Raw genomic sequence first — 15,584 nt, forward strand, 5'->3', positions numbered from 1 at the left:
ATTTATTTCATGTGTAGCCATTTTGGATTCCACCTTTAAGTGATATCTTATGATATGTGTCTTCTTCTTTTTGAATTCTGTCACTTAGAATGATCATACGTAACTCCTCCAGAGTTGTTACAGCTGGCCATATTTCATTGATTTCCAGGCTGAATAATATTCCACTCTACCTAAGTACCACATCTCTATCCATTTTTTCCCTCCAGAGACATTTAAGTTATATCTTAGTCGAGGATCTTTTAAACAGAGAGGGGGTAAACATTGGGGTGCCTGTGTCCTCTCGATTTTTGTTTTTCCCAAGATATACGCCCATGAGTGCAAGTGCCCTATGCTCTGTAGCTCATTGTTTAGATGCTTTAGTAAACACAATACACTTCTCCAGAATGGCCGTTGGCAATATACATTTCCACTATAAGTCTCACAGGGCTCCCTCTTCTCCTTGCCCTGTCCTGCATTTCTGTTGTTTACGCTTTATGAGGATGGCTCTACTGACTGATGCGAAGTGATGTCTTTTGTAGTATTGACTTCCAGTGCCCACCTGTTTGGTTGGCTAAAAAGGTGTACGCTCTTTTCTTGAATATATACACAAAAAAACGCATACACCCTTTTTGGCCAACTGCAATGTTGGCAATGTTCAGCTCCTTTTCTTGTGCTTAATGGCGAGTCCTTTCTACCTCCTCAAATCCCTTTCCTGCCATTCTCCCTTGCTTACAAGTCCTTTTCTCTGACTTTCCTCAAGACATTTTTCAGTGATGGATATTTTCAACTCTGCAGTTTTGTGAATTTTACTGCCCCTGAGTTCTATTGTTCAACTTGTGTTTATGGGAACTGGCCACAAAGCAGCGGGATTTCCTCAAGCCCTATACTGTTTCCATGGGCAACCCTAGCCTTTGGTCAATTCGTCTTCCTGATTGGAAATTAGAGTGACATGTGCCTGTCTGAACACGTAGGACTTGTCTCTCATTGTTCCTCATCCTTCCGCTTCATCCTCTGGACAAATTCCAAACTGTACGCAACAGGATGTTGACAGTGCTGACATCTCCAAGTGGGGAGACTGTTAGTAAAGACGCTGGAGGGGTGAACCCGAGCACCAGGAGATGAGGAGATGAGATGCCTTTTCCAAACTCTTCCCGATCAGACGGTATACCATCCTCTGGGTGTGACAGACATGTTTTAGCAGTAGGAAGAGTCCCATTCATGTAAGGAGAACACCAGGGCTTTTTCAAAATCAGTGTCTCCCCGAAACCCAAACTGGGGAATTTTTTAAGCTACGGCTACACATATGTTCATTAAGGGCCTTGGGAAGTAGGCAGAGTCCAAACTTTAGATGATTGAAGTCTTCAGGGTCAGAAGCACTCACCACCAGCTTCCCTTAGGTTACACTTTAACTGTCATTGATAGATGATGTCAATAAAAATATCTATTCTTTTTCAGATTATTTCCCCTTATAGGTTATTGCAAAATGTTGAGTGTAGTTCCCTGTGCTATACAGTAGTTCCTTGTTGATGATCTATTTTATACATAGCAGTGTGTATGTGTTAATCCCAAACTGTTAATTTATCCCTCCTCCCACCTTTCCCCTTTGGTAATAATAAATTATAAGATTTTATACTTCTCAGAAATGGGGGAGCTGAAAGAGAGGTATCATTTTCAATGGAAAAGCATTTAAAACAAGATTGAAGGTTTAACCAAGATTATTAGATGTACATCCTTGGAAAGAAATCACTTCATTTCTCTAATATTGAGCTGACAAATAAGACAAACCTTTTCACTGAACTTGCTTATAATAAAGTGATGGAAATATCCAATGGAAGTGTTAGAAACATCTTATTTTACCCGAGCCTTATACACTGTTCTATGTTAACTACACTTTGGCTCACACATCTGTTCATTGAGGTTACAATAGTCTCAATTTCTGTTACTGATCCTCCAGAGTGGACCCCAACAAGTGTCCCCCTGCCCAGTGTCATTGGGGCCAACAGATCGAGACTGAGTTTGGTTCACAAGCAAAGGAAACTTTATATTTTGATCAGAGAATGGAGAGGTGAGAGCATGTACTACCCCGTGGGCTGTGGGCTGGGCTGCTGTGTAGAGATCCTGTCAGAGTCAGTGGGAGGGAGGGGGCGGAGCTCTCGAGGGCCGGGTTGGCTGTAGCTCAGGCTCTATATCGCGGAGTCTGCACTGGGCCCCAGGAGCTGAGGTGTCGACCCAGCCATTCTGCACTAGGAAATCTGGTCTGAAGTGCCGGGTGTGGAACCTCTGCATGCGGGACCCTAGGAGCACGTGAAATTAGACAAAGCACAAAGGATAAAAAAGGTTAGACTTGACTTTATTGCCCAGATTCTATTTTTATCTCCCAGGGATTTTTAATGGGCTTTGCTGGGGACAAACCCCCCCTCTGCCTTTTGTCCCGTTCCTCATTCTTGGAGTGCTGAGGGTGCAGACCCTTCTTCTGTAACTGCTGAGTGCTGAGTTGGGAGCCCTCATACCCTGGGGCGAGGGTCAGAGCTTCTCCCCAGCAGCCTCCAGGTGACGTTGATTGTCCCCAGGCCCCCTGCCTCCCTGCTCGTCCACCTGAGCACCAGCATTGCAAGTGTTATAGATTCTAATGACCTTTAAGGGTCCAGGAAAGAGATGTGCAGAGACGCTGTGGGGGCCGGTTTCACCCCGCCCCACATTTGTTCGGCCACCTTAGGCCGACCGTTTCTGCCAGCCTAGATGCTCTGACCAGTAGTCTGCGCTTTCTTCAATTAGGCCCCTGAATTAACGTACAAACAGCACCAGGTGTCAGAGCCCTGCCCGCTCAACTCCCAGACAGTCCAGGGTCAGTGGTGATCAAGGACCATGATGGCCACTGAGTCAACAGCCTTTTGAAGTAAACAAGAGTCCAGCCGGTCTTACTGGCCACCATCATCACGGTGTCTGTAGGCTTTTCTATGGTGACAGTGTGATATACGGTTCCCCCGCCAAGATTATTAGCTCCCCTCTGGGTGCAGTAAGTCCGGCAAGCAGTAGTCTACTCTTTTGGGACACACTCTTGTTGTTTTATGAGAGAAACTCCAGGTCAAGTGATGTTCACACGAGTCGTCATGGTGCCCTGTTGCCCCCGGTTATCTCTCTGGATGTTGGAGTTGGAGGGCCTCCTCACTCGAGGTCGGTGTGCCCACGGAGCGAACCCTGCAACTTCAGGGCATGGTTGGTGGTTAGGATCACCACGTGGGGTCCTTTTCCCTTAGGAGGGAGGTGGCCTTTTGGGCTGCTGATTTCCAGGGTTTTAGATACCGCCAGTATCTTGGCCAGATGTGGCAGTGGGCCAAGCCCCTTGGTGACCATAGTTTATCCTACCTGGATGGCATTCTTGCATTGTTCCATTTCAAGTGGTCCCAGGTTTTGCACTAATTCTCCAATGGCGATTCACCTTTCACCGGGAATGTAAAGGTCAAAGGGTTTAGCTAAATTAGGGAGTTCCAGGGCAAGGGTCTGAATTGACTGCTCTTTCCATTCTTGAAAGGCCACTTCTGGATTCTATTCAAAAGGATCATCATCTTTTCCTTTCAGTGTTTCATATAGAGGCCCAGCTAGTAGACTGTAGTTAGGGATCCAGAAGCAGCAAACCCTGGCCTCCCCAGGAACCCCTAAGCTGTCTTCTAGTTTTAGAAAGGGGTAAGGCTGAAAATGGTTTCTTCCCTTTCCTGGGATGGACTTCTCCAACCTTCTGTGAGAATGAAGCCCAGGCAGGTCACGGCAGTCTGTGATATTTGAGCTTCTTCTTGGACAACTTCTATCCTTTATTGGCTTGGTAGTTCAGAGGCCTCCTTAGTAGGGCTGGCGATCAGAATGTCGTCTGCATATTGAAGGAGGGTTTCCTTTTCCAGAGGTAGAACTTTTAGGTCTTTAGCTAAGCTTTCCCCAAAGATGGGGTGGGAATTTTTGCACCCTTGGGGCCAGACGGCCCGGAAGTATTGTTTTAGTTGTATGTTGAGTCCTGCCACTCACAAGCCAAAATTTCTTGTGACTCTGGGACTAATGGAATACAAAAGAAGGCATCATTGAAGACTAATACAGAATACCATGTCCTGGTGGTTGGTAGAATGACCAGCAGGGTGTAGGAATTAGGAGCAACTGGAGGTATATCCTCGGTGGCTTCACTGACTGTCCTGACATCCTTTACCAGGTCCCCAGCAGCCCATGGGGCTCTCGTGGTCAGACCAATCCCAGAATATGGAGCTCACCTGGGCAGGTACCCCACCCCCACCCCAGCCCACAGGGCTCTCGTGGTCAGGCCCCTCCCAGGATACAGAGCTACCCTTGCAGGTACCGTGGCAGGGCTGGGCACACAGGAACCGTGCACATAGCCCTCATTGCAGAGCACCCCCAGCTCACCTGTCGCTCAGAGCTGACACAGAGCACCTCAGAGCAGGACTTGAACTAACAAACAGCAGCTGCGACAGGTCTGTGACCCTGGGCATCACTCCGTGAGGCCTCCCTCCACCTGGTCTTCCAGAGACTTCCACTGCACCCGGGGCACCAGGCCTCTGTCTCCAACCACCACCCACCCCTCCTCTCCCTGACTCCTGGGTTCCTCTCATTAGGAGAGGGTTTTCTTGAAGTTGTCTCCCACTCATGGGCCAGATAAAATGATTAGAAAACAAGCCAAAGCTGCAGCCCCTTGTCTATCCTGACTCTCAGGAGCCCACACCTGTTCCTTGGACCTGGCCGGTTCAGCAAGTTCCATTTTCTGCAACTGTGAGCCCCTGAGGGGTGATGATTGGCTGACCTGGGCAGCCTTACCGTGCCGGCCAGCCCTCCCCAGGTGTGCCTGGGTTGAGATCACTATAAATACCACTCCAGGCAGCAAGAGCCCCTGCAGCCGTGCCTGACGCCATTTTCTCTGCCCTGTCAGCAGTCTCGGGGCTGGGCTGGTGGGAGGGAGTGAGAGGCCACGGCTTTGTGGGTGGCCCAGTGTGAGTGGGGCTCTGCTGGACTTTCTGCAGCAGTTGCCAGGCTGCCACCTGCTAAAGAAGAAGATGTGTCACCCATACCTGCTGCTGGAATTTCTCCCTGGGCAGAGGTGAGGAAGGAAACAAGCAGTGGGGGCAGGGACAGGACGGGTATCTCAGGCAGGGAAATGGAAATCTTCCAGAAGAGCACCCAGGGCCAGGACCATCCTGGCTGGCCTGCAGGCACCAAGTCGGCCGGCATGCTGTCACTCGTGTGGCTCTATGGCCCTCCCTCTAGGCTTTCAAGTCCTTGTCTATATTCAGGTGTTTTACCTGGGATGGGTGGGAATAGTTCAGCAGCAACTGGCCTGGGGCTCAGCTCACGTTTACTCACAGATGCCTCGGCACGGTCCCCAGCTTTGCAATGAGGACGCTTGTTGCGTGGGGGCTGCTGGCTGAATGGGAGACGATTCCCCACCACTGACCAACTTCAGAATTGTTTACAACTGGAGCAAGTGCCCTGATACGGTTTTCCTCTGTGGAACTGGTGGGTTCTGTGTTTTTTTTCTCTTTTTCGTTTTGGGTTCAAGGTAGATTTTATTCCTCTTTTTTGTATTTACAGATATAAGCATGGAAATAATTTATTCATATAAATACATGTATGTGAAGGGAATAATTGTTTTTTCTATTGTTTAAATTTTATTTCTTTTTAATTTTGAATTTTATTTTATATTTTTATACAGCAGGTTCTTATTGGTTATCTATTTTATACATATAAATGTATACATGCCAATCCCAGTCTCTCAACTCCTCCCACCACCCCCCCCAACAGCTTTCCCCCCTTGTTGTCCATACGTTTGTTGTCTACATCTGTTGCTCTATTTATGCCTTGCAAAATGGTTAATCTGTACAGGTTTTCTAGGTTCCACATATATGCATGAATATACAAGATTTGTTTTTCTCTTTCTGACTTACTTCACTCTGTATGACAGTCTCTAGATGCATCGACGTCTCTACAAATGACCCAATTTCATTCCTTTTCATGGCTTAGTAATATTCCATTTTATATACGTACCACAGCTTTATGCATTCGTCTGTCTGTGGGCATTTAGGTTGCTTCCATTACCTCGATATTGTAAATAGTGATGCAATGAACATTGCGGTGAATGTCTCTTTTTGATTTATGGTTTTGTCTGGGTATATGTCCAGTACTGGGATTGCTGTATCATATGGAATTCTATTGTTAGTTTCTTAAGAAATTCCATCTTGTTCTCCATAGTGACTGTATCAATTTATATTCCCAACAATAGTGGAAGAGGGTTCCTTTTCTCCACACCCTTTCCAGCATTTTTTGCTTGTAGATTTTCTATGATGCCTATTCTACCAGGTGTGAGGTGATACCTCATTGTTGAATCCATTTCGTTGAGCAAGGGGTAGGTCTTGTCTATTCCATATTTGGCTTATGGAACGGTATCTGTGTTAATTTCAAACTCTGGTTTAATGCAGCACCCCAACTCACCTTCCCCCTTAAGCAAGCATAAGTTAGTTTTCTAAACTTGAGACCCTGTTCTGTTTTGTAATTCAGTTCATGTGTAGCCAAGTTCACATTCCGTGTATTAGTGATACCTTACAATGTTTCTTTTTTTGTGTGACTTATTTCAGTTAGAATCATCATGCCTCAATCCACTCATTATGCTGGTACGGGCCTGGTGACATAGATTTCATTGCTGAGTGGTATTCTGTTGTACATAAGTACCGCAACATCTTTATCCATTATTTGCTCTCTGGGATATTTAACTTGTGCCGTAGAAGAGATTCCAGTAAAAAGAACCGTCCCAACCTTTGGGGTGGCTGTGTCTTTTTGATTTTAAATTAACTAAGCTATAGGACCATAAGTGGAAGTGCCCTAGGCTCTGTGGCTTTGTTTTTTAGATGTTTCAGGAAACACCATACACTTCTCCAGAGTGGCTGTTGGCAATTGACATCCCGCCCATCAGCATAACAAGGCTCCCAGTTCTCCATGGCCTGTCCTGCCTTTCTGGATTTTACACTTTTTTCAGATGGCCCTTTTGACCGGGGGGAAGTGAGACTTCATTGTAGTGCAGATTTCCTATGCAAGCTTGCTTGGTTGGCCAAAAAGGGCGTATGCGTTTTTTCCTGAATATATTCAGGAAAAAACACATACGCACTTTTTGGCCAAGTGCATCATTGTGGACGTTCTGCCTCTTTTCCTATGCTTTAAATGCAATTCCAGTCTACCTCCTGAAATCGGTTTCCTGCAATTCTGCCCCGCTTTCAAGTCCTCTTGGCAGCCTTACTTCAGTATATTTTTGGACGATAGCTGTCATTTATAACTCTGCAGGTTTGTGAATTACAGTGCCCCTGAGCTCCTTTCTTCAAGTCGCTTTCTCGTGAGCTGGCCGCAACACCGAAGGATGGCTTCAGGCCCTAATCTGGTTCCGGCACGGCACGCTGAGCCTTTGGTTAATTCCTCTTCCTGGTGGGAAATGAGAGTTAAATTTGCCCGTCCAGACACCTCCAGCTAGTCTGTCATTGGTTCTGCCTATTCCTGTTCATCTTCCGCAGAAATTGCAAACTGGGCCAAACAGGAGGTTAAAGGCACTGACTCTCCAAGTCGGGAGAGTGTTAGTAAAGCGTCTGGAATGTTGCACCCGAGTACCTCGGGACGAAAACTGAGACGTATTGGAACACGTCTCCCGATCACACAGTTGATCATACTCTGGGTTCCACATGCATGTTTTAGCTGAAGGTAGAATACCTGAAACCTGGAGAGTTGAGACCCGTGGAATGGGTACCATGCAATATGACTTCAAAGGGTCTTCATTTGCTCACCGAACCTCTCCAATCCTATCACTGCTGCGTTTATGCCCCTGTACACACACTTGATTCTCTTTCAGACACATAGCAATCCATAGGTTTTAAGATACTTCCTAGTCAGGTACACTCTTAGGCATTTAATATGGGGTGTTGAGTCCATTTCGTTGAGCAAGGAGTAGCTCTTGTCTATTCCATATTTGGCTTAAGGAACTTTATCTGTGCTCATTTCAATCTCTGGTTTTATGCAGCACCCCAACTCACCTTTCCCATTAAGCAAGCATAAGTTGGGTTTCTAAATTTGAGACCCTGTTCTGTTTTGTAATTCAGTTCCTGTGTAGCCAAGGTTACATTCCGTGTATTAGTGATATCTTATGATGTTTCTTTTCCTGTGTGACTTATTTCAGTTAGAATCATCGTACCTGAATCCACTCATTATGCTGCTACGGGCCTGATGACATAGATTTCATTGCTGAGTGATACTGCATTGTACGTAAGTACCACAACTTCTTTATCCATTTTTCACTTTCTGCGATATTGAACTTGTACCGTAAACCAGGTTCTTGTAAACAGAGCCGTCCCAACCTTTGGGGTGGCTGTGTCTTTTTGATTTTAATTTCCCTAAGCTATAGGACCATAAGTGGAAGTGCCCTAGGCTCTGTTGCTTTGTTTTTTAGATGTTTCAGGAAACACCATACACTTCTCCCGAGTGGCTGTTGGCAATTGACATCCCGCCCATCAGCATAACAAGGCTCCCAGTTCTCCATGGCCTGTCCTGCCTTTCTGGATTTTACACTTTTTTCAGATGGCCCTTTTGACCGGGGGGAAGTGAGACTTCATTGTAGTGCAGATTTCCTTTGCAAGCTTGCTTGGTTGGCCAAAAAGGGCGTATGCGTTTTTTCCTGAATATATTCAGGAAAAAACGCATACGCCCTTTTTGGCCAAGTGCATCATTGTGGACGTTCTGCCTCTTTTCCTATGCTTTAAATGCAATTCCAGTCTACCTCCTGAAATCGGTTTCCTGCAATTCTGCCCCGCTTTCAAGTCCTCTTGGCAGCCTTACTTCAGTATATTTTTGGACGATAGCTGTCATTTATAACTCTGCAGGTTTGTGAATTACAGTGCCCCTGAGCTCCTTTCTTCAACTCGCTTTCTCGTGAGCTGGCCGCAACACCGCAGGATGGCTTCAGGCCCTAATCTTGTTCCGGCACGGCACGCTGAGCCTTTGGTTAATTCCTCTTCCTGGTGCGAAATGAGAGTTAAATTTGCCCGTCCAGACACCTCCATCTAGTCTGTCATTGGTTCTGCCTATTCCTGTTCATCTTCCGCAGAAATTGCAAACTGGGCCAAACAGGAGGTTAAAGGCACTGACTCTCCAAGTCGGGAGAGTGTTAGTAAAGCGTCTGGAATGTTGCACCCGAGTACCAGGGGACGAAAACTGAGACATATTGGAACACGTCTCCCGATCACACGGTTGATCATACTCTGGGTTCCACATGCATGTTTTAACTGAAGGAAGAATACCTTAAACCTGGAGAGTTGAGACCCATGGAATGGGTACCATGCAATATGACTTCAAAGGGTCTTCATTTGCTCACCGAACCTCTCCAGTCCTATCACTGCTGCGTTTATGCCCCTGTACACACACTTGATTCTCTTTCAGACACATAGCAATCCATAGGTTTTAAGATACTTCCTAGTCAGGTACACTCTTAGGCATTTAATATGGGGTGTTGAGTCCATTTCGTTGAGCAAGGAGTAGCTCTTGTCTATTCCATATTTGGCTTAAGGAACTTTATCTGTGCTCATTTCAATCTCTGGTTTTATGCAGCACCCCAACTCACCTTTCCCATTAAGCAAGCATAAGTTGGGTTTCTAAATTTGAGACCCTGTTCTGTTTTGTAATTCAGTTCCTGTGTAGCCAAGGTTACATTCCGTGTATTAGTGATATCTTATGATGTTTCTTTTCCTGTGTGACTTATTTCAGTTAGAATCATCGTACCTGAATCCACTCATTATGCTGCTACGGGCCTGATGACATAGATTTCATTGCTGAGTGATACTGCATTGTACGTAAGTACCACAACTTCTTTATCCATTTTTCACTTTCTGCGATATTGAACTTGTACCGTAAACCAGGTTTTTGTAAACAGAGCCGTCCCAACCTTTGGGGTGGCTGTGTCTTTTGATTTTAATTTCCCTAAGCTATAGGACCATAAGTGGAAGTGCCCTAGGCTCTGTTGCTTTGTTTTTTAGATGTTTCAGGAAACACCATACACTTCTCCCGAGTGGCTGTTGGCAATTGACATCCCGCCCATCAGCATAACAAGGCTCCCAGTTCTCCATGGCCTGTCCTGCCTTTCTGGATTTTACACTTTTTTCAGATGGCCCTTTTGACCGGGGGGAAGTGAGACTTCATTGTAGTGCAGATTTCCTTTGCAAGCTTGCTTGGTTGGCCAAAAAGGGCGTATGCGTTTTTTCCTGAATATATTCAGGAAAAAACGCATACGCCCTTTTTGGCCAAGTGCATCATTGTGGACGTTCTGCCTCTTTTCCTATGCTTTAAATGCAATTCCAGTCTACCTCCTGAAATCGGTTTCCTGCAATTCTGCCCCGCTTTCAAGTCCTCTTGGCAGCCTTACTTCAGTATATTTTTGGACGATAGCTGTCATTTATAACTCTGCAGGTTTGTGAATTACAGTGCCCCTGAGCTCCTTTCTTCAACTCGCTTTCTCGTGAGCTGGCCGCAACACCGCAGGATGGCTTCAGGCCCTAATCTGGTTCCGGCACGGCACGCTGAGCCTTTGGTTAATTCCTCTTCCTGGTGGGAAATGAGAGTTAAATTTGCCCGTCCAGACACCTCCAGCTAGTCTGTCATTGGTTCTCCCTATTCCTGTTCATCTTCCGCAGAAATTGCAAACTGGGCCAAACAGGAGGTTAAAGGCACTGACTCTCCAAGTCGGGAGAGTGTTAGTAAAGCGTCTGGAATGTTGCACCCGAGTACCAGTGGATGAAAACTGAGACATACTTGAACACATCTCCCGTTCACACGGTTGATCATACTGTGGGTTCCACATGCATGTTTTAGCTGAAGGAAGAATACCTTAAACCTGGAGAGTTGAGACCCGTGGAATGGGTACCATGCAATATGACTTCAAAGGGTCTTCATTTGCTCACCGAACCTCTCCAATCCTATCACTGCTGCGTTTATGCCCCTGTACACACACTTTATTCTCTTTCAGACACATAGCAATCCATAGGTTTTAAGATACTTCCTAGTCAGGTACACTCTTAGGCATTTAATATGGGGTGTTGAGTCCATTTCGTTGAGCAAGGAGTAGCTCTTGTCTATTCCATATTTGGCTTAAGGAACTTTATCTGTGCTCATTTCAATCTCTGGTTTTATGCAGCACCCCAACTCACCTTTCCCCTTAAGCAAGCATAAGTTGGTTTTCTAAATTTGAGACCCTGTTCTGTTTTGTAATTCAGTTCCTGTGTAGCCAAGGTTACATTCCGTGTATTAGTGATATCTTATGATGTTTCTTTTTCTGTGTGACTTATTTCAGTTAGAATCATCGTACCTGAATCCACTCATTATGCTGCTACGGGCCTGATGACATAGATTTCATTGCTGAGTGATATTGCATTGTACGTAAGTACCACAACTTCTTTATCCATTTTTCACTTTCTGCGATATTGAACTTGTACCGTAAACCAGGTTCTTGTAAACAGAGCCGTCCCAACCTTTGGGGTGGCTGTGTCTTTTAATTTTAATTTCCCTAAGCTATAGGACCATAAGTGGAAGTGCCCTAGGCTCTGTTGCTTTGTTTTTTAGATGTTTCAGGAAACACCATACACTTCTCCCGAGTGGCTGTTGGCAATTTACATCCCGCCCATCAGCATAACAAGGCTCCCAGTTCTCCATTGCCTGTCCTGCCTTTCTGGATTTTACACTTTTTTCAGATGGCCCTTTTGACCGGGGGGAAGTGAGACTTCATTGTAGTGCAGATTTTCTTTGCAAGCTTGCTTGGTTGGCCAAAAAGGGCGTATGCGTTTTTTCCTGAATATATTCAGGAAAAAACCATACGCCCTTTTTGGCCAAGTGCATCATTGTGGACGTTCTGCCTCTTTTCCTATGCTTTAAATGCAAATCCAGTCTACCTCCTGAAATCGGTTTCTTGCAATTCTGCCCCGCTTTCAAGTCCTCTTGGCAGCCTTACTTCAGTATATTTTTGGACGATAGCTGTCATTTATAACTCTGCAGGTTTGTGAATTACAGTGCCCCTGAGCTCCTTTCTTCAACTCGCTTTCTTGTGAGCTGGCCGCAACACCGCAGGATTGCTTCAGGCCCTAATGTGGTTAAGGCACGGCACGCTGAGCCTTTGGTTAATTCCTCTTCCTGGTGGGAAATGAGAGTTAAATTTGCCCGTCCAGACACCTCCAGCTAGTCTCTCAATGGTTCTCCCTATTCCTGTTCATCTTCCGCAGAAATTGCAAACTGGGCCAAACAGGAGGTTAAAGGCACTGACTCTCCAAGTCGGGAGAGTGTTAGTAAAGCGTCTGGAATGTTGCACCCGAGTACCTGGGGACGAAAACTGAGACATACTTGAACACGTCTCCCGATCACACGGTTGATCATACTCAGGGTTCCACATGCATGTTTTAGCTGAAGGAAGAATACCTTAAACCTGGAGAGTTGAGACCCGTGGAATGGGTACCATGCAATATGACTTCAAAGGCTCTTCATTTGCTCACCGAACCTCTCCAATCCTATCACTGCTGCGTTTATGCCCCTGCACTCACGCTTGATTCTCTTTCGGAGACATAGCAATCCTTAGGTTTTAAGATACTTCCTAGTCAGTTATATTCTTAGGTGTTTAATATGGGGTGTTGAGTCCATTTCGTTGAGCAAGGAGTAGCTCTTGTCTATTCCATATTTGGCTTAAGGAACTTTATCTGTGCTCATTTCAATCTCTGGTTTTATGCAGCACCCCAACTCACCTTTCCCCTTAAGCAAGCATAAGTTGGTTTTCTAAATTTGAGATCCTGTTCTGTTTTGTAATTCAGTTCCTGTGTAGCCAAGTTTACATTCCGTCTATTAGTGATATCTTATGATGTTTCTTTTTCTGTGTGACTTATTTCAGTTAGAATCATCATACCTGAATCCAGTCATTATGCTACTACGGGCCTGATGACATAGATTTCATTGCTGAGTGATATTGCATTGTACGTAAGTACCACAACTTTTTTATCCATTTTTCACTTTCTGCGATATTGAACTTGTACCGTAAACCAGGTTCTTGTAAACAGAGCCGTCCCAACCTTTGTGGTGGCTGTGTCTTTTGATTTTAATTTCCCTAAGCTATAGGACCATAAGTGGAAGTGCCCTAGGCTCTGTTGCTTTGTTTTTTAGATGTTTCAGGAAACACCATACACTTCTCCCGAGTGGCTGTTGGCAATTGACATCCCGCCCATCAGCATAACAAGGCTCCCAGTTCTCCATGGCCTGTCCTGCCTTTCTGGATTTTACACTTTTTTCAGATGGCCCTTTTGACCGGGGGGAAGTGAGACTTCATTGTAGTGCAGATTTCCTTTGCAAGCTTGCTTGGTTGGCCAAAAAGGGCGTATGCGTTCAGGAAAAAACGCATACGCCCTTTTTGGCCAAGTGCATCATTGTGGACGTTCTGCCTCTTTTCCTATGCTTTAAATGCAATTCCAGTCTACCTCCTGAAATCGGTTTCCTGCAATTCTGCCCCGCTTTCAAGTCCTCTTGGCAGCCTTACTTCAGTATATTTTTGGATGATAGCTGTCATTTATAACTCTGCAGGTTTGTGAATTACAGTACCCCTGAGCTCCTTTCTTCAACTCGCTTTCTCGTGAGCTTGCCGCAACACCGCAGGATGGCTTCAGGCCCTAATCTGGTTCCGGCACGGCACGCTGAGCCTTTGGTTAATTCCTCTTCCTGGTGGGAAATGAGAGTTAAATTTGCCCGTCCAGACCCCTCCAGCTAGTCTCTCATTGGTTCTCCCTATTCCTGTACATCTTCCGCAGAAATTGCAAACTGGGCCAAACAGGAGTTTAAAGGCGCTGACTCCAAGTCGGGAGAGTGTTAGTAAAGCGTCCGGAATGTTGCACCCGAGTACCAGGGGACGGAAACTGACACATATTGGAACACGTCTCCCGATCACATGGTTGATCATACTCTGGGTTCCACATGCATGTTTTACCTGAGGAAGAATACCTGAAACCTGGAGAGTTGAGACCCGTGGAATGGGTACCATGCAATATGATTTCAAAGGGTCTTCATTTGCTCACCGAACCTCTCCAGTCCTATCACTGCTGCGTTTATGCCCCTGTACACTCGCTTGATTATCTTTCAGAGACATAGCAATCCATTGGTTTTAAGATACTTCCTAGTCAGGTACATTCTTAGGCGTTTAATATGGGGTGTTGAGTCCATTTCCTTGAGCAAGGAGTAGCTCTTGTCTATTCCATACTTGGCTTAAGGAACTTTATCTGTGCTCATTTCAATCTCTGGTTTTATGCAGCACCCCAACTCACCTTTCCCCTTAAGCAAGCATAAGTTGGTTTTCTAAATTTGAGACCCTGTTCTGTTTTGCAATTCAGTTCCTGTGTAGCCAAGTTTACATTCCGTGTATTAGTGATATCTTATGATGTTTCTTTTTCTGTGTGACTTATTTCAGTTAGAATCATCATACCTGAATCCACTCATTATGCTGCTACGGGGCTGATGACATAGATTTCATTGCTGAGTGATATTGCATTGTACGTAAGTACCACAACTTCTTTATCCATTTTTCACTTTCTGCGATATTGAACTTGTACCATAAACCAGGTTCTTGTAAACAGAGCCGTCCCAACCTTTGGGGTGGCTGTGTCTTTTTTATTTTAATTTCCCTAAGCTATAGGACCATAAGTGGAAGTGCCCTAGGCTCTGTTGCTTTGTTTTTTAGATGTTTCAGGAAACACCATACACTTCTCCCGAGTGGCTGTTGGCAATTGACATCCCGCCCATCAGCATAACAAGGCTCCCAGTTCTCCATGGCCTGTCCTGCCTTTCTGGATTTTACAATTTTTTCAGATGGCCCTTTTGACCGGGAGTAAGTGAGACTTCATTGTAGTGCAGATTTCCTTTGCAAGCTTGCTTGGTTGGCCAAAAAGGGCGTATGCGTTTTTTCCTGAATATATTCAGGAAAAAACGCATACGCCCTTTTTGGCCAAGTGCATCATTGTGGACGTTCTGCCTCTTTTCCTATGCTTTAAATGCAATTCCAGTCTACCTCCTGAAATCGGTTTCCTGCAATTCTGCCCCGCTTTCAAGTCCTCTTGGCAGCCTTACTTCAGTATATTTTTGGACGATAGCTGTCATTTATAACTCTGCAGGTTTGTGAATTACAGTGCCCCTGAGCTCCTTTCTTCAACTCGCTTTCTCGTGAGCTGGCCGCAACACCGCAGGATGGCTTCAGGCCCTAATCTGGTTCCGGCACGGCACGCTGAGCCTTTGGTTAATTCCTCTTCCTGGTGGGAAATGAGAGTTAAATTTGCCCGTCCAGACACCTCCAGCTAGTCTGTCATTGGTTCTCCCTATTCCTGTTCATCTTCCGCAGAAATTGCAAACTGGGCCAAACAGGAGGTTAAAGGCACTGACTCTCCAAGTCGGGAGAGTGTTAGTAAAGCGTCTGGCATGTTGCACCCGAGTACCAGGGGACGAAAACTGACACATATTGGAACACGTCTCCCGATCACACTGTTGATCATTCTCTGGTTTCCACATGCATGTTTTAGCTG

This window comes from Lagenorhynchus albirostris, chromosome 4 (assembly GCF_949774975.1).
Source record: "Lagenorhynchus albirostris chromosome 4, mLagAlb1.1, whole genome shotgun sequence".
NCBI classification, from domain to species: Eukaryota; Metazoa; Chordata; class Mammalia; order Artiodactyla; family Delphinidae; genus Lagenorhynchus; species Lagenorhynchus albirostris.